The 21,051-nt window shown below is 35.2% G+C and overlaps 1 pseudogene; it reads left to right on the forward strand.

The window, feature by feature from the left end:
• Positions 1 to 5,709: 5,709 nt before the first annotated feature.
• On the forward strand, positions 5,710 to 7,427 carry LOC143592174 (transcription factor MYB102 pseudogene; annotated as a pseudogene).
• The last annotated feature ends 13,624 nt before the right edge of the window (positions 7,428 to 21,051 follow it).

The following is a 21,051-nucleotide window of genomic DNA, read 5'->3' on the forward strand; positions in this document are numbered from 1 at the left end:
TTTAAAAACACCTTATCACCTATTTCAAAAGATAACGGTTTTCTGCGAACATCGGCATAACTCTTTTGTCGATCGCGGGCAGCTTTCAATTTTTGCTTAATCTGGTGAATCTTATCGGTGGTTTCCTGAATTAAATCTGACCTTGAGATTTGGGTATCACCCACTTCCGTCCAACATAGTGGTGATCTACATTTTCGCCCGTATAGAGCTTCATAAGGTGCAACTTTTATACTACTGTGGTAGCTATTATTATAGGAAAACTCAATAAGCGAGAGATGTTGATCCCAGTTTCCTTTGAAATCAAGTACACAAGCACGAAGTAGATCTTCTAAGGTTTGAATGGTTCGCTCAGATTGGCCGTCGGTTTGGGGATGGTAGGCGGTACTCAAATCTATTCGAGTTCCCAAAGATTCTTGTACTGCTTGCCAGAAATGTGAAGTAAAGTGACTGTCTCGATCTGAAATAATTGAAAGAGGTACTCCGTGTCGGGATACAATTTCATCGATGTAAATTTGAGCGAGTTTTTCGGTGGTGTAGTTGTTACGGATGGGAATAAAGTGTGCGGATTTGGTTAATCGGTCAACAATTACCTAGATAGCGTTGTGTCCTCGGGAGGTTTTAGGAAGGTGCGTCACAAAGTCCATGGTAATTTGTTCCCATTTCCGTTGTGGGATTTCGGGCTGTTGTAACATTCCCGAAGGTTTTTGATATTCGGCTTTAACTCTTGCACACGTTGCACATTTACTTACATACACGGCTATATCCTTTTTCATGCCAGGCCACCAGTAAAATTCTTTAACATCCTTATACATCTTATCAGTACCTGGATGAATAGAATATTTGGACTTATGTGCTTCATCAAGAATCAACTTTCGGAGTTTATGAAGTGTTGGAATCCAGACCCGGTTTTTGTAATAATATACTTCATCAATTTTCTTCTCAAAATTCCTTTCATTCCCATGTAGTTCTTCTTTTTCTAGCTGATCTGCCTTCGAAGCCTCATCTTGTGCAACACGAACTTGTTCGGTTAGGCTACTTTGAACAATCATTTCGAGTGCTCGTACCCTTAATGGTTTGACTCTGTCTTTTCGGCTTAAAGCATCAGCTACTACGTTGGCCTTACCCGGATGGTATTTAATCTCACAATCATAATCATTTAACAGTTCTACCCATCTCCTTTTTCTCATATTTAGCTCTTTCTGATCAAATATGTGTTGTAGGCTTTTGTGATCAGTATAGATAGTACATTTTGTGCCGTACAAGTAGTGTCTCCAGATCATCAATGCAAAAATAACCGCTCCCAATTCCAAATCGTGGGTTGTATAGTTCTTCTCGTGTATCTTTAATTGTCGGGAGGCATATGCTATTACTTTCTTTCCTTGCATCAGCACGCATCCTAAACCTTTACGAGACGCGTCACAATATACCACCAATTCATCAGTTCCATCTGGAAGGCTTAATATTGGAGCCTCACATAACTTCTGTTTTAACGTTTGGAAGGCCATTTCTTGTTCTTCTCCCCATTCATACGCTAGATCTTTTTGAGTTAGGAGGGTTAGAGGTTGGGCAATACTTGAAAAGTTTTAGATGAATCTTCTATAATACCCGGCTAGTCCTAAGAATTGGCGAATTTCTCTTGGTGACTTAGGCACTTGCCAATTTTTAATGGCCTCAATTTTACTTGGGTCTACTTGGATCCCTTGATGGTTCACAATGTGCCCCAAAAACTGTACTTCTTGTAGCCAAAATTCACATTTGGACAACTTTGCGTATAACTTCTCTTGCCTCAATAATTCTAAGACTTCCCGCAAATGTTGTTCGGGTTCCTCCTTACTTCTCGAATATATCAAAATGTCATCGATAAACACTATCACGAACTTGTCAAGGTAAGGTTTGCAAACTCGGTTCATGAGATCCATAAACACTGCAGGTGCATTTGTCAACCCAAACGGCATAACCAAAAATTCATAATGACCATACCGAGTTCGAAATGCTGTTTTTGGGATATCTTCTTCCTGAATTCTTACTTGATGATAACCCGATCTGAGATCAATTTTCGAAAAATACTTCGCACCCTGGAGCTGATCAAACAAGTCATCAATTCGGGGTAAGGGGTATCTATTCTTTATAGTTACTTTATTCAATTCCCGTTAATCAATACACATCCGAAAACTTACGTCCTTCTTTTTCACGAATAACACCGGTGCTCCCCACGGCGAGTAACTAGGTCGGATAAAACCCCTGTCTAACAATTCTTGCAATTCTTGCGACTAACAGAACCTTAACGTCGTTAGTTGCAGGTCGCCGAAAAAACGTTTTTTTGCCAGAAAATCACATTTTTTGCCGGAAAACTCAATATTTTCGACTGAAACCTTTTAATAGCGTTATATCGAACCCATTATGAACATTTTTTCTAGTAAAATCCTCGGTTATTGAGGTCACCGGAACCTTAAAACCACCGCCGGAGTCAATTGGAGGTGATCAAGTGGTGGTGGTGAGTCAGTTAGTGGTGGTGGTGTTCAGGTTGAGTTTGCCAATGAAAAAAAATGAGTTTTTCGAGCAAAAAGGTTTTTCCGGCGGCCTGCAACTAACGACGTTAAGGTTCTGTTAGTCATGGACCGTTGTAAACAAATACACCTTTAGTTGGGACCGCTACCAGCCAAATATAAAGTTTGAACTGTTATTTGCCAATAGTACATAGTTAGAATTATTTAAAACCAATTTTCCTAAATTAAATGAATTAATCAAAAACAGCTAAAAAGACGGGTTGGGATGACTCGAACCCACGCCCCCCAACCACTCCTAGTCTTAAGATGCACCACCCTAGCCAACTGGGCTAGGGGTTTAGAAAATTAAAATCTAAAATGGAAAATTTATAAACAGACCTGCTCCAACCCAAACCAAACCATATGAACCCTAGATTCCTAATTGATTAATCTCGTATGTATTTGATTAATTAACCATAGGGTTAACGATTTATGAATAAATACGATGAAGTTGGTATAATCAATTACCTTAACCAAAGTTAACTGACTGCCTAATTAGAACAAAAAATAGCCGACGATGAGTTGATTAAGAACGGGCATGCACAAGCAATCTGAGTTACTCTAATTATTGTTGGGAGTAAGATTTGTGATGCTATGACGGTTGTTTCTGCAGCTTTAATTGTATTATGGTGATTGGTATCTTGTATATTGAAGAACGGGTTAAGACAGATCGTTAATATAATCAATACATAACAGAAACGATCCCGTTTCTTAATTCATATCGTCGGGGAGCCGATTAAGGTAAGAAGAATAATATTATTGATCTAATTCCAACTATAGAACGACAATTGTGGCTCATGAAATCAAATGGATATACAGGTTGCGGGTTTGGATCATGAATATGGGTTGGGTAAATGGGTAAACGGGTTAAGAGTTTATAATATTCAGAATTTGCAAACTGGTCCCTCTAGTTTAGGTGTGGAAACAAAAAATAGATTAAATTATAGTTTAGGGGAAAAATTGTATATAAACCTAAGTTATTATATTTATATATAATAAAGAATTTTAAAAAAATAATTACTCGATAAACGCGATATTTTTGTTAATAAAATTTCCCGAACATAAAACGGGTCGGGTAACACATATAACATATTAAGTGGAAAACCCGAGTTGTTACGCGTATAATACAATGCACGCGGTAATGAATATACTGTAATACTAAATACAAAAAATGTGTATGCACTGATATATATATACATAAAGCTAGAAAGAAAATCGTGACATATACATGGGGTGTCTTCCTAGTGACAAGCATCTGAAAAGGTTAGAAGAGAGTTTTATTTGAAATCTTTATCTTTAAGATTAGCGACATATATTATCGATGATATATTCATCTATAGAAAACTATTCCCACCTATGGACATCTGACGGAGCATTATGTGAATCTTATTAGTCTTAACTCTAAGTTATATGAAGGATTACCGACGAGGGAGTGCCAATCAAAAGTTTGTTTAAACAAGCAACCACAACATTTGGACTTTCACGCATCAATGGTCTCTCGGTTATTCATCAGAAAAAATCTCATTCTTTCCAGTTTAGGCTATCCATCGTAGGATATTACTGGCATGCGACAACATATTTACATATTTAGTTGTCATTCCTTTTTTTTAGGGTTTTGTTTTTTGGGGTAGAGGTGCACAAATCGGGTTTTCTAAATACCCGGTTTCGGGTATGAAACCGTGTTTGAATATGACCGGATATTGGTAATACCCGGGTTGGGTTCAAGTCCGGATATTGTTTCTAAAAACCATATCCTATGCATTGGGTTCAGGACGGGTATAGAATCGGGTATTTGAATACCCTATTTCCGGGTATTGTAAAAACCCAATTCCGGGTTTTTTCCGGGTATAGATCGGATGTTTTAAGGGGTTGCACTTTATAAGGGGATTTTCGGATATTTTTCAATTATGTTTCGGGTAATTTGGGTATAGATCGGGTATTTGAAAAACCCGGTTTCGGGTAATGGAGAAACCCGGTTCCGAGTACGGATTTTGGCACTGAAATGCATACCTTATTCTTACCCTATGGGTAGGGTCATGTGCAGGTTCGGGTATTAAAAACCCGAGTATTAGAAAAACCAATTCCAGGTATTTTTTTCTGGTCCGATTCCGGGTTCTGGTTGTTTGTGCACCTCTGTTTTGGGGTATCATCGCATATTACCAACAGACACCATTCGTCGATGATAATGCGTATATAATACTTGATTCTCTTACACTTGTAGTGAGTTATTAATTACTTTTATAAATCTGAGAAAACAAAATAAATACTACAACATATTTAACATTAAAACACATAAGCATTTAGGCAATACTGGAAAGCATGCAATGCAAAACATGTTTAGACAAATTAAAAGCCTAAATATCAGGCTAATCATTTTGACGGGCTAGATCATGTAACATGGTTTGTTATAATACTATTTATTTTAAACTAGTTAAAATGTTTAATTATAAGCATGTCAAAAAAAAAAAAAAATAAATATGTAAGAGACTTTATATGCGTGTAAATTTAATTAAATAGGATTTTCCTCTCAGAAAGTACTCCTTGATGCTAAAAGTATATATGTGATTTATATGTTTAAATTTCAGTAGCAGAACCATTACACATACATATATTATTTGTTTACAAGTTCATTTATTGATAAAAAGTTATTGGATTGCCATATGACATGCATACGTTGGAGTTGCATCATTGATAGACAAACGAAGCTTATAAGATCCTTCCACTTCAAGTACAAGGAAAACAACATTAATCAACGATGTGACATAAGATCACGGAGTATTTGTGTATATATGTAAAAAGATGAAGAAATTACATAAACATTTCCGGTAGACAACCTAACAACCTTTCTTTACCCCCTCTTTTCAACTATTCATAAGGTCAAACAATATAAAAGTCAATCCCATCAACGTGTGCTATGTGTTACGTTGTGTATAATCAAATTAAAACAGATCCTTTTCACTTCACAACAATTGCAACATATATGTATATCTTTCCTATATATACATGTAAATAGTCATCTCCCTCTTGGACCTACCACTTTCAGGTTTTCTTGTAAAAGTCGTCCTTAATTATATTAATTAGTCATTAAGATAAAGTCTATATATATATATATTCGTTAGGATATATCAATAAGGAAACATTTACTGAAAAAAAACAGTAAGAAATGAGAAAGTTATTACAATCTGAAAATGAGCTCAAGAAAGGGCCTTGGACTGAGGAAGAAGATCTCATACTCATCCAGCATGTTCAAAAACATGGACCTGGCCAATGGCGTAACCTTCCCAAGAAAGCCGGTAATTAGCCTCTCGATCGCCTGCATACTTACCTTCGGTTATTATTGAATCGTGTTATATATATGTAGCTAACCTTTGATTATAAATGTATAATAGGGCTTCAAAGATGTGGAAAGAGTTGTCGGCTTCGGTGGATAAATTACTTGAGGCCTGGTATGAAGAGAGGAAGATTTTCTTGTGAAGAAGAAGAGACTATCATCCAACTTCATAGTGTTCTTGGAAATAAGTAAATTCTTTTATTTTCTTTTTTCTGTTTTTTATTGATGAACACACACACTCTACTCTAGACCTTTCTAAAAAATATTTACTTCAAAGTTTCCAATTGTCACATAACTAAAGACTATATGAAAATATTTGTCCATTTCGATCACCAGTGATTTAAAATATGAATCATTAGAACATACAGTATTTTCACTAATTGGAGAATTTTTTAGATTACTAGGTGGTTTACGATTCAGCTAAGTACATTAGGTATTTCTATACTTAACTAATTTGAGAATTTCTTTTCTTTTCTTTTTTTTTTTTGTTGGAGTTTGTTTCCATAATAGTTTTTTTTACCAAACTTAACTTTTCGCTTAAAGTTTCTCATCATACTCTATGGAGTTCACTTGTATAGAAGTGTAGAAAAACTTTAAATAAACACCTTAAAATACTTATTTGAATCCAAAAACGCCTACTATACTAATCACAAAATACCTAGTATAACAGTCTATAAAAGAGATGTTCTTTAACCATTAAGATTTTTCAATGAGAAATGCCATTTTTTGTCTCAAAAGTTTTAAGGACTCATCTTTTCCGTTTTCAATTTGATTGAATACAGATGGTCAGCAATTGCCGCTCGTTTACCTGGAAGAACTGATAACGAAATTAAGAACTACTGGAACACCCACATCCGTAAAAAGCTACTCCAGAATGGAATTGATCCGGTGACTCACACTCCTCGTGTAGACTTCTTCGAATTTTCGTCCATATTTAATTCTGTTAGCCTCCAAACTCTAGTAAATCCTCAAGTTCTAAAGCTTCTCACCATCTTAGCATCATCATCAAAAAATGTAAACCAAGAGTTGTTATTCAATAACCACATATACCCTACAAATCCATATCAAAATCATCAAAATACAAATTTCAGTTTCACCCCTTCTAATCTCCAAAGCACCCTTTTGAATCAAAGACACCCCATGCATGCAAATGCTATGCAAAACTTTCCAGAAGACTCGGTAAACATGAGCGGCGAAACTAGTGAAGATATTTTGATGCGTGCATGCTTGACAAGTGATTGTTTTAGTGTCCCAAATGACAACAATCAATCTACGTCCAGTTTTCGGCCTTCATGTACGGATAATATCATTTCCAGTAGCCAAAAGTTCAACTACGAGTCGGTCTTAGACTCACCCATGTCAAGTGCGACACCATTAATTTCGTCATCGATGTTCATCAACAATAGCAGCACCGAGGATGAGAGAGAAAGCTACTGCAGCATGTTTAACTTAGACATTCAAAATAGTATAGAGTTTAATCGTTCCATATAGCTTACGAGATGTATTGTAAATTACATAGATTTGTTGAATGAACCGTATAGTTTTATAACTTTAAAATAAAAACTTACAGTATTGTTGTTGATGTTATGGTTGTTGTCATAGTCACATGGTTCGTGGTACGCTCCGGTACGGGAACGTGGAATGGGATTGCAATTCGCTAGGTCTCTAAAATTCGGTACGAGGGAGGGTAGCCTTATTTCGGATCGCTTCGGTACGGTGTACCATATAGTGTGGTACAATGCACCAGTTAATCAAGATTAATCGCAATAAATTTGATTGAATTTTTATAAGTAATTTTTCAATTTGTTAATATTTACACATTATAAAAAGTTTAGGGTATATTTTAAATAATGACTATGACTTCAAGGATATAAATGTAAATTTGGTTAAAAAGAAACAAAAAGATCGTGGTATCTTCCCTCAAAACCTAATTTCAGCAGCCTCCCGTCTCTGCAACTTCATCTATGTTCGCACTCCCAAAAGCATCCGGTAACATTGGTCGATTATCTGGAACGCCAATTGCAGGCTTGGAATCGCGGTCCAGAGCGTTCCAGGATCGTTTTCGTACCGCGTTTTGGTACGAACGATCCAGATCGAAAATCGTGGCCAAGTGAGTGAACCATGTGACTATGGTTGTTGTTGGTGGAGGCGGTGGTCAAAGTATTTGAATTATTGGTGCAAACTAGAGTAAATATAACATTATTTGTCGTTTAGAGGAAAATGACCAAAATAACCATTGACTTGTCAAAGTCACCATTTTGTTTATCAAATTTTTCTCTCCCGAAATTGTCTTACCTTAAATCCAATCAGCCTACCAAGTTACAAATCAATATCTGACAAGATTTTCAACCAACCAGGTAACATCATATTTAAAAGTTTCGTCTAGACACAGGAGATTTTAAGATCTATGTGAGACGCTAGGATTTTAATTTACTCAACATTTATTAAAAATATTTATATACCGAAACACTTACCATTAATTATATAAGTAAGAATAGTTTTTGTTTCTTAGCATATGATGGTTAATAAAATTAGAAAAAATTATAGAAATTGTCCTTTATGTTTGTTTACACCAAATTTCACTCATTTTCCTTTATTTTCAAAATTAACATGCATTATCATTTATGTTTATGAATCAACAGTGTTCGTCATTTTGCCCTAACCCAGTTAGTTTTTTTCTTGTTAAGTTAGATCATGTGCCTTGCATATGAGGACAAATTGGTCATTCTACCTATGTAATAAAAAAATTCATAAATAAATTATGTATTATGCTTAATTAAAATATTCATAAACAAATTATATATTATGTCTAATTATTTATATTATCCTTTCTCCTTCTCCTCCTTTTAAACATGCCCAACCACATCCCTTCATTTCCTCTACCTGCCATTGCCACAACCAGCCATAGGTGGCACCATGACCTGTCACCATCCTCGACCACGGCAGCGAAAGCACCTTTTTTCGGCAATAAAGCAAAACCCCCTCATTCTCTCTCATGAATCTCTCTCTAAAAATAGCCCAAATCATAGTACTAGGTTCTCCGACTGAAGCTACCACCCACCGTCTATTTCAGATATGTGGTGTTGATAGGCGATGGCGGTGTCCGATTGAGATGGGGACCGGGAGATTTGATTCTCATAAGCATTTGAATAAAATCCTGATTCGAAGTTGGACCTCTGCACCCACGAGTATCTGGCCAAGTCTATTGAATCTATTCATATCAGCATAGCAATGTTGTGTTAGAGTTGCCTGTAGAAAATAGACTAAGGGAAATGTGGATATCAGTAATGATTTGTGGTTTGATTGTTGATATTGGAGTTTTATTTGTGAGATTATTGATAACTAGGGTTTGTATGGGAACTCAATCGATGGGATCGAACGGTGGAGGTTTATATTGGATGGATATCATCTAGGCGAAGTTCATTGTATAACCTAACATTGGTTAAAGTTCAACAACAATTATGGGGGTTTAGGGTGGGAGTAGGTGTTGGAAGGTGGTAGGTGGTTGCAGGTGGTAGTAAAGTTGTGGTACTTTTGGAGACGGTGATAATGGGTTGGGTTATATAATAATTACAATATAGTTTTAATTAAATTTGATTTAACAAAATAAACTGTATTTTGTTTTTAATCATTTAAGAAATTTTAATTTAATTATTAAAGGCTTTTTTATTTAATTAAATGAGTAGAATAACCAATTTGTCCCCATGTGCAAGACACATGAACTGACTTAACGAGAATAATTAACTAGGTTATGGTCAAAGGACAAACGCTGTTGGATTCATAAACGTAAAGGATAAAGCATGTTAATTTTGAAGATAAAGGACAATAAGTGAAATTTGGTGTAAACATAAAGGACAATTTTTGTAATTTTGTCTAAAACTTAATTAAGCAGCCTACTAGGTTTTTTAAGTAAATAAAAATTATGACGGCTTACCTAGATTTTCTAAGCGCCCGCTTAGATTTTTTAGGTGCCTACTAGATTCTCTATGTCACACCTGCACTTAAGGCCTAGGCGTGTGACCAATAGTTGGTACCTGTTTTGAAAATATATCAGAGTTTTAACGGAAGTCTTTAAAATATATTTTTATTTAGCGGAAGTCTTTTTAATAATAAAATATTAATTTATATTTATTAATATTAGTTTATTTGTAAAATCTTTATTTATAACAATAATAATATTTGATTTATTATAAAGCTTTTCGAATAATAAATATTCGTGAGTTTAATTTGTAAACCTCGTTTGATTTATAAAACTTGTTTAAATATTGTTTGCAATATTTTAATAATTTTAAAACTGAGTCATCTCTACCTTGCGAACGTCTATCTCCTTGAATGGCTCTAATTCCTTGCTACATGTACTAACTTTGTATCCTGTAATCATGGGGGGGGATGGGGGGGGGGGGGGAATACGTCAGCGATATGCTCGTGAATCGTTGACTCTAGAAACATTTTTATAAATCTTTCTTTGACTGACAAGATAGTTTTCATGAAACAATCTCAGCAGAAACGTCTATTTTTTCTGGGATTGTGCCACTGCCATACACACACAATTACGGTTCTCCGGGAATTGACACCCTTTGGAGAACTTTTATTATGACCTCTAGTCTGCGGCCACGTAGCCTTGACTGATAGACTAGATTGATTATGTTTGGATCCAAACACATGTGTACTCGGTCTGAGTTGTTTTTATTTTCTATCTTGTATTTTTAATAGGGAACACGTAATTCCATAAACCTTTATTTGACTGTCTTTGTTTAAGATAAACAACCCATTTATCTTGACTGAACAAGGTTTAACGTATTTACCTGTGATTGTCTGTTCTGAATGATGTGGTGATCTCGTTTGAAAACCTTTGTGAAAGGATGAATGATTGTATGATTGACCTATAATAATAAAATAGGTTTATGTAAATACCCGGATCGTCTCTTAATCCGGCTACTGACATTTAGTCTGGTTTCAGCTTAAACCTTGATTGATCTTTTGTTTGAATAAAATATGTTTGATATGAATTCCTTCTCTTTATTTTCTAACCATGTGCTACGCTTCTTCTTCAAGAAGAAATGTCTATGATATGTTTCTTCTTTAAGGAGAAACGTCATTTATCTATAACCTTTGTTTGTTAAGTCTTATGTTTCTTTAAAAATCAAGAAACACTATCTTAACTATAACCTTAAGTTTCTCATTCATAAAGAAACTATAATCTTTGTTTAGACCATTTTATATTTCTTAATTATAAAGAAATTTTATTTAGTTGTTATACTTTGATCAAGGTCTAGGCTATACCCCCGACTAGGGTCTAAGCCTTTGAAATAATAATATTTTATTTGGGCAGAACCCATACCTTGCTTAGGTTATTATTTTCTAGATTCTCGGGCAGCACTTTGACGCTTGCACGTACTTTGAGAATCTTGATCAACAACTCCTCGGCACGCAAATCGAGGCAACGATCCGGGGTTGCCGGGTCGTGCACGTACTTCGAGACAGAATGTCGGGTCGTCTAGGGTCGGCACGGTCTACGAGGTCGTCACGCGTTACGAGGTCGACACGCAAAACGAGGTGCGCCGGTCGTCGGGTTTGTTGGTACGAACTTCGAGGTGTCGTTGGTGTATGGTACGGATTACGAGGTTATGATTTGTCGGGTCGGTGGCACGGAAACCGAGGTAGAGAGAGAAAGTATTTCTAGAGAGAGAGTGGGTTTGTGTGATGGAAATAAGCCATGAGCCGCCCTATTTAGAGCTGAAATCTGGTCCCATCGCGATACGCGATGGAACCTTTCTCTTGGTCATCGCGTATCGCGATGACACACATTATTCAGAGAGTGCCACGTGTTGCCACGTGGCGAACACGTGTCACATTTTGAAACACCCTCTGCCACGTGTTGACACGTGGCCTGCTATGTGTCGCGACGTCTGCCACGTGTCACCTCCGGGTGACACGTGTGTGATGTGTCATCAAGGACCATCGCGTATCGCGATGGCCTCTTTGGCTATGCCCATCGCGTATTGCGATGGGTCAATAAATCAAGATTTTTATTTTTATTTTTAAATCACTTTAGTTTTACTAACTTGTCATTTTTGGATCGAAATTTCGGGGACGTTACATCCTCCCCACCTTGGAATGAATCTCGTCCTCGAGATTCGTGGTGAGTGATTTCCTGCTTATCGATTTACAATTAGACTCTTTCTAATCTGCTACTTGATCTTAACTTGAACCATTTGCATGGTTTGCAATCTATGATTTGTTGTTAACTTATATCTTTGGGTGACATATTCAGTCAATAGTTGAGAATATCATAAGTAATTGTAAATTGTTAAGCACAGTGGCCAGTTGTGTTTAACTATTTACCTTACCTTTTGTATTCTAAACATTTACTGATGTTAACAATATTGCTTCTTGGATTCAGTCTATCGAATCCTTTTAATCTTACTCGTCTTGATACCTTTCAAGATATTCATACTTGAGTAATAATATTCCTTTACTTCTTGATCTTGATGGATTACTTTCGTTTATTTCTATCAATTATACTCTTGAACTTTAATTGTTCGGATAACTGATTTTTCTTGAGTAGACATATTCTTATGTCTTAATTTAATTCATTTGTTTCATCTTTAATTCATCTTTCTATAGATGATGAAGTATGATATTATTTCTTTTCATAGGTATTAGCATTCTTATGTAAAGACACGATCTGTATGCTAATATTTTTCTTTATATACATTAGGGATTTAAATACCCTTATACGATTACAAAATATCTCGTTTAAATGAGATTACAAACACTTTACAAGAGCTAACTAAACTATTAGTTATTTCTAACGCCTTTAGATCTTGACATTCGTTGGCATACTCTTGTCTACTTCTATTCTTGGTTGGATGCATCTTGTATGTTTAACATATCAGCCTTTCCTTTCTTGGCACCACTTCCAATAACGTTGTTTGTCTTATTCGGACATTCTGAGCTGAAGTGTCCGTTTTCTCCACAACTAAAACATACAACTGTTTTCCTTTTGCAATCGTCTTCCGAATGACCGAGTTTATTGCAAAAGTTGCATGTGATTAATGGAATATTTTTGGGGAAGTTTGTTGGTCTTAAACATTTCTCGTGATGTCTCTTGCCACAGCTTTGGCATATTGGTCTTGTATATTTAAAAGACCCTTCCTCCTTTTCTTTGCTTTTCTTTGTTTTCTTTTCCTCGATTTCTTCTCTCTTTCCTTTGTCATTCTCATCTTCTTCTTGATTTCTAATAAGACCATTCATAAGATAACCGGCTAATTCCATGGCTAAATCAGCGGTTTGAGGCAAATGAGATCTTACCATTTCTCTAATTTCCCGAGGTAAACCCCATATGTAGCGGGTTACTTTGTTGGATTCGGGTATTACCAAATGTGGTACCAATCTACAATACTCATTAAACTTAGTATTGTATTCTCTGAGATTAGTATCTTCCACCTTGAGGTTCAAAAACTTATTTTGAATAAGATCGATTTCATGCATGGGAGAGAACTTTCGTAACACCAGTTCTCTGAATTCTTCCCACTTCAATTGGTACATAGTTTCTCTACCCTTTGACATGATCAGGGTATTCCACCACTCCAAAGCCTCACCTTTAAAGTATTGAGAGGAGTATTGAATCTTTTGAATATCAGTACAATTGCTGATGATAACAATGGACTCGATTTCTTCAAGCCATCGTACAGCTGATATGGCACCTTTATCGCCATAGAATTCTTTTGGTCCAAATTCCTTGAAGTTCTTAAAACTACTGCATTGAATTACTAGTTGTTTCTTGAATTTAGATTGAGTTTGCTCCCAGCGTTGGAGCTATGAACACTTTCTTCATGATGAGAAGGTTTCTTATACGGATGAGTTCTTGATGATTTATTTGAATGTTCTATTTTATGTTTGTGTGACCCTTCTTTCATTGCATTGATGAAGGGAGTCATTGCATTATGAATCATGTCTTGGATTTTGACCAGATACTACTCAGGAATCTCCTGTGCAGGTTTTGTCATATCCTTGTTGCTTCTATGAGTTGAAGCTTCATCATCATTTCCTTGATTGTTTGGATTCGACATTCTGTAAACAGAATAGAAATTCTTTATTTATATACTAATGATTGAATGTTTTCAACGGATGTGTGACATTTGATGTTAGTGCAAAAGATTGATTTGTTTATGAAATATTTAATTACGCTTATCGCATTTCGAGAGGATTCTTTCTAATCTTTCTTGATATTGTTTGTATTGTAATGACGCAATTCTTATTATTCTTTATTTGAGAATTTGATGTTTGAGATAATTGTATGAAACGATAATTATTTTCAAAGTATTTTAACGATGATAGTCGATGGGGTCCTTTGAGAGACATCAATATTTTCTAGTTGTGTATTATTGAAGTGGTTAGTACAAATCTTGTGTACAAATAGACCACGAGAATTTCTATACTTCTCTTTCTAGGTCTGATCCTTTTAATCTTTGCTTAATTTGTCCACCTGGACTTTTCCTTCAATTATAGCTATAACTCTCATACTTCCAGATGTACTTAAGAGTTTGTGCAATCTTTTCTTGACATATTTCCTTAAAAGATACATTACAAATTTCGAGGAAATTTAAATACATCTCTTATTTATGTTGTTACAAGATTGCACGACATTTATTACAATTGCATTGTTTACAACTACTAAGAATTCTTATTTCCTCCATTGAATAATCAGCTTCTTGATCTGGTTGTCATTCTTGGTATTTTTTTTACTTTCTCTTTTTCTCTTCGCCTTTCCTTAGCATCCATTGCTTTGGTTAGTTTGGTGACATTGACCTCATAATGAGTCGGATCATCTTCAATGTCATACATCTCCATGTTCTGACCTTCACCTTCAATGTTGGTTAAGTATAGATCTTGCATCGTTGAATAATATTCCTGTCCCTGAGGATTTTTCTTTTGAATAAGTCATTACTTCCTTTCCTTTCGACACCATTGGTTTCTTGGATCTACTTGATACGTCTCCATATGTATTCCGATTTGGAATAATCCAAGCTAGCGGAATGTTAGAATCAAACGAATCTGAATCTTCTTCCATTGCTGTTTGATATGAACTCTCATCACTAGATATAGGAATTGGGAGAAAAGATGTTCCCATATAGCCTTTCCCTTTACCGGGTCGAAGCTGAACGGATTCTTCGCTAGATTGACGATCGCACATCTGTATGAGGTTATATTGGGGATAAGAGCGCGTTTTCTTATCTTATCCGTACTTGTTATATTTTATTCGTATTTTTAATCATTCAATTATTTATTTGATATCCTTTCTTGAATACTAATGATTATTATAAACTTATTTCTGATCGAAGCCTAGGTATGATTAAATACCTAATTTGCTAAGATCGATGGCTCTGATACCAACCTGTCACACCTGCACTTAGGGCCTAGGCGTGTGACCAATAGTTGGTACCTGTTTTGAAAATATATCAGAGTTTTAACGGAAGTGTTTAAAATATATTTTTATTTAGCGGAAGTCTTTTTAATAATAAAATATTAATTTATATTTATTAATATTAGTTTATTTGTAAAATCTTTATTTATAACAATAATAATATTTGATTTATTATAAAGCTTTTCGAATAATAAATATTCGTGAGTTTAATTTGTAAACCTCGTTTGATTTATAAAACTTGTTTAAATATTGTTTGCAATATTTTAATAATTTTAAAACTGAGTCATCTCTACCTTGCGAGCGTCTATCTCCTTGAATGGCTCTAATTCCTTGCTACATGTACTAACTTTGTATCCGGGGGGGGGGGGGGATGGGGGGGGGAATACGTCAGCGATATGCTCGTGAATCGTTGACTTTAGAAACATTTTTATAAATCTTTCTTTGACTGACAAGATAGTTTTCATGAAACAATCTCAGCAGAAACGTCTATTTTTTCTGGGATTGTGCCACTGCCATACACACACAATTACGGTTCTCCGGGAATTGACACCCTTTGGAGAACTTTTATTATGACCTCTAGTCTGCGGCCACGTAGCCTTGACTGATAGACTAGATTGATTATGTTTGGATCCAAACACATGTGTACTCGGTCTGAGTTGTTTTTATTTTCTATCTTGTATTTTTAATAGGGAACACGTAATTCCATAAATCTTTATTTGACTGTCTTTGTTTAAGATAAACAACCCGTTTATCTTGACTGAACAAGGTTTAACGTATTTACCTGTGATTGTCTGTTATGAATGAATTGGTGATCTCGTTTGAAAACCTTTGTGAATGGATGAATGATTGTATGATTGACCTATAATAATAAAATAGGTTTATGTAAATACCCGGATCGTCTCTTAATCCGGCTACAGACCTTTAGTCTGGTTTTGACAGCTTAAACTTGATTGATCTTTTGTTTGAATAAAATATGTTTGATATGAATTCTTTCTCTTTATTTTCTAACCATGTGCTACGTTTCTTCTTCAAGAAGAAATGTCTATGATATGTTTCTTCTTTAAGGAGAAACGTCATTTATCTATAGCCTTTGTTTGTTAAGTCTTATGTTTCTTTAAAAATAAAGAAACACTATCTTAACTATAACCTTAAATTTCTCATTCATAAAGAAACTATAATCTTTGTTTAGACCATCTTATATTTCTTAATTATAAAGTAATTTTATTTAGTTGTTATACTTTGATCAAGGTCTAGGTTATACCCCCGACTAGGGTCTAAGCCTTTGAAATAATAATATTTTATTTAGGCAGAACCCATACCTTGCTTAGGTTATTATTTTCTAGATTCTCGGGCAGCACTTTGACGCTTCCACGTACTTTGAGAATCTTGATCAACAACTCCTCGGTACGCAAATCGAGGCAACGTTCGGGGGTTGCCGGGTCTTGCACGTACTTCGAGACAGAATGTCGGGTCGTCTCGGGTCGGCACGGTCTACGAGGTCGTCACGCGTTACGAGGTGCGCACGCAAAACGAGGTGCGCCGGTCGTCGGGTTTGTTGGTACGAACTTCGAGGTGTCATTGGTGTATGGTACGGATTACGAGGTTATGATTTGTCGGGTCGGTGGCACGGAAACCGAGGTAGAGAGAGAAAGTATTTCTAGAGAGAGAGTGGGTTTGTGTGATGGAAATAAGCCATGAGCCGCCCTATTTAGAGCTGAAATCTGGTCCCATCGCGATACGCGATGGAACCTTTCTCTTGGTCATCGCGTATCGCGATGACACACATTATTCAGAGAGTGCCACGTGTCGCCACGTGGCGAACACGTGTCACATTCTGAAACACCCTCTGCCACGTGTTGACACGTGGCCTGCCATGTGTCGCGACGTCTGCCACGTGTCACCTCCGGGTGACACGTGTGTGATGTGTCATCAAGGACCATCGCGTATCGCGATGGCCTCTTTGGCTATGCCCATCGCGTATTGCGATGGGTCAATAAATCAAGATTTTTATTTTTATTTTTAAATCACTTTAGTTTTACTAACTTGTCATTTTTGGATCGAAATTTCGGGGACGTTGCACTCTAGGCGTCCATCTAGATTCTAAAATACCCGGGGTGTCACGACTAGATTTTTGGCATATGGCGTGACTAGCTAGGTGGTTGAAAATCTAGCTAGTCAGATAATAATTATTAATTTAGTGGCCTAATGAGATTTAGGATGGACAATTTTAGGAAGATCCGATGCTGATTGACAAAATTATGGCTTTGATCGGTTAAATAGACATTTGGTTATTTAAAAAATGTATATTTGTCGAAGTTGTATGTGGTATTTAGGAAGGGTTAATGTAAACTATTATATATATATATATATATATATATATATATATATATATATATATATATATATATATATATATATATTAAAATACCCTTCACTTTCAGCCGCACACGTGTATACCGTTTTCTTTCTCTCTGTGTTCCCGAGTTTCATTTAACCAAGGAAAGGGAACGAAAATGAAGGATGAAAAAAATATGTTGTGTTCCCGAGTTTCATTTAAGAATGGAAAAGGAAGGAAAAGTTAAAATAGGTGTTCCTAAGTTTCATTAAAAGAAAGAAAAATGAGGGGAGAGAAGAGATAATGACGAGTAAAATAAAAAAATTTCTATCTTTTCAAATTAAAAATATTTGAAAGGAAAATAAGTTGAAGAGAAATAGGAGATACCAAAAGAATAACAATTTCTTTATCTTGCCTTTCTCTTCATAAATGAACTCGTGAACACAACAAACTCATTTATCCTCAACCATACAAGACACAGCTCACTTCTTCTCAATCACACCCTAAAAAAACCCTAATTAACCTTCCCCATCTACCAACTCACCGGATGAACATAGCTTCTCTTCGGAGATGCATACGTGTTATCCTCTACTTCTCTCTCACTTTTCAAACTAACAGTGACAATGAAAGAGATGTATGAAAACGACTATGAGCCCTAAGTCGTGCACCATCCAGGTAACAATTTCTATGTTGTTTCGGATTAGGGTTTTACTCTATTTAAATTATCGTGCTCTAACCTACTGTAACTCTGTAATCTTTGTGTTATAAGACTCATTTGTTGACCATTGTTTGTTTGTGTTGCAGGAAACTCTGTTTTAATCACCAATTGATTCAACATATATATGATTGATTATTTGGGTAAGTGTTTTATACTAATTTCGGTTCATAAATTTATTTTGGTTTCTTTTAGCTATTGATTAGGGTTAACTTTGGGTTATTAACTTATTATTATGCAGCTACATAGATGATTCTCATTAGTTTGTATATGACTATTTGTGTGTTAAAGAAAACACACTTAGTATTGGAGCATTGATGCGCTGACACTGATTGTGTTCACTTGCTGTTGTTACTGATGAATTTCACGTAATAGTCAAAGGGTGTATATAAGCAATGTATTGAAATTGATATTTAAGGGAATTTTATAAATTTTATTTTGGAATTCAAGAAAATGTGCAGATTTGTTAACTGTTTTCTAATTTGTGCAGGTTCAACACTTGCTCGGAATATCGGGACAGCCTCAATTGCTTGCAGTATGTAATTTTCTTTTTCACTTTACCGTTACAGGATTTCAGTATCCGATTGAGGTTTTTGAGGCCTTATAATGTTACTATTTGTGACTAATTTTTAAATCAACTAATCAACGTGTTCATGTTCAAACATTATTAAACGATACACTCTTTAAAAAATTGTGTATACGTCTAAGATTAGCAACTTAATGTTAAAGCCTGTAGCTTATTTATTTCCCTGCATGTTCCTATGCGTGCTTGGATAAGGGAGCTTTTGGTTTTAGGAATCTGAGTAGCAATCTAATGTTAGAGCATGTGTTTGCTTGGATAGTGACATAGTGTAGCTTTCTGTTTTTTTGAATCTAATTGTCGTTAATTTTATGATTGCCGTTTAAAGTTAAAAAAGTGTCACTCTTCTGATTTTGAACTGTGACCACGCTGCATCATTGCTCAATAATTTACTTAGGATAGATATTTGGTTTTCCGTTGTGTCTGTTTTCGGGTTCGTCTCGGCCTTGCCAACTTACGAACAAGAGTCATATAAAACTCCAAACTGGGCTTATTAGGTTATGGTAATTAATTTTTGTAAGAGACTCTACATTAGATGAAAGTTATTCTTTTATGCAGGGGTGTATTGTTTGTTTAATAGCTTATGTGATCGGTTTTCTCTTTTATTAAAACTGTAATGCACTTAGTATAACACTTTGGAGTGGATGATGTTTATTGGATAACTGAGAAAGAGAACATTAAGGTTATTTAACATTTTTTTTACATAAAACTGTATATGTGATTGATTTGAATAAACTATATTTGCTATGATATGTTAATTTTTGACAATCAGAAACATGCATGGATTAATGGTTAGACGTTGAAAACATGTTTTCAACAACTTTGTTGTAATTTATTTTATGCTTTAGTTAAAAAATGAATCAATATAATGATAATTTTTGGTTTTCACTTTGCAGGTTTCAGGGTCAAAAAGACTGAACCGAGTTGAAAACATGTTTTCAACAGCGTTGTTGTAATTTATTTTATGCTTTAGTTAAAAAATGAATCAATATGATGATAATTTTTGGTTTTCACTTTGTAGGTTTCAACAATTGTAATGCATGAAACTTTGAAACGATAATATGGTAAATAATTTTTTTCGAATTATGATGTCTAGTATTAAAAGTGTTACTATCTCATTAAACCAATGGAACGTTAATGACAAATAATCAAACATTTTAGATATGACATATTATAGGTAAAATGGCAAAACAGGTCCTTTATGTTTTCATGGTTTTTCATTAGTTATCCTTAGGAAAACTTAATAACCGAAATCATATTATGTGTTTTCAAAATGTTTCACGTTACGTCCTTTTCCACTAACTCAGTTAGATTTTTTCGTTAACTCTTATCACATGACCTGCACATGAGGTTAAATACGTAATTTCACTATCCAGCTCATTTCCCCCCTTTTATAACCCTCCCCTGTCGTTTCCCTCATTCAATTAGAAATTAGGGTTACGAGCCGTTATCTAATTGGGGAAATTGGGAAGCCGTAATCAATTTGTGAAGGATGGTGTTATGTGTGAATGTGGTAAAGAAGCCATGATTAAACCTCTTGGACGGATAAAACCCAGGTTGTCGTATCTATTCATCCCTGTCCAGGTATAAATTTCTATTTCTCTTCTTGAATTAAGGTTATGTGAATGTGCTTAACACGAGTAATTATATGATTTTGCTTGAAATTAGGGTTCAAATTGTAAATTTATTGGATGGTTTGATCATAAAAAGTGTCAAAGGTGCATGGAAATCATACCAGGTCTGCTCAGAGCTAAGAACAGTCTTGAGAAAGCTAATAATAGTCTTGAAGAAGCTAAGAACAAGCCTGAGGAAGCAAACAAGAATCTTGGATACAAAGCAAGAAAAATGAAAAAGGATGTTGATTGCTAGTTGGATATGTTTCATAATCTATGTACTTTTGTTCTAGATGAATGTAGCTTCTTTTGTTCTAGATGAATATAGCTTTTGTTTAGGTTAATAAGGTGATATAATGCTAAATATTTATGTTTCCCGTGTATATTTTAATTAATATTGTAATAGTTTTTGTTCGTTTTTAGTCGAGATTTGTATACTAATAACGCTTTTATGTTTCGTAGGTTCCGGGGTTTGATCGTGATGAAAAACGAGCTAAAACG

This window comes from Bidens hawaiensis, unplaced genomic scaffold (assembly GCF_021521415.1).
Source record: "Bidens hawaiensis isolate Kalapana, Puna unplaced genomic scaffold, B.hawaiensis_p1.1 tig00000190_1, whole genome shotgun sequence".
Classification (NCBI taxonomy): Eukaryota; Viridiplantae; Streptophyta; class Magnoliopsida; order Asterales; family Asteraceae; genus Bidens; species Bidens hawaiensis.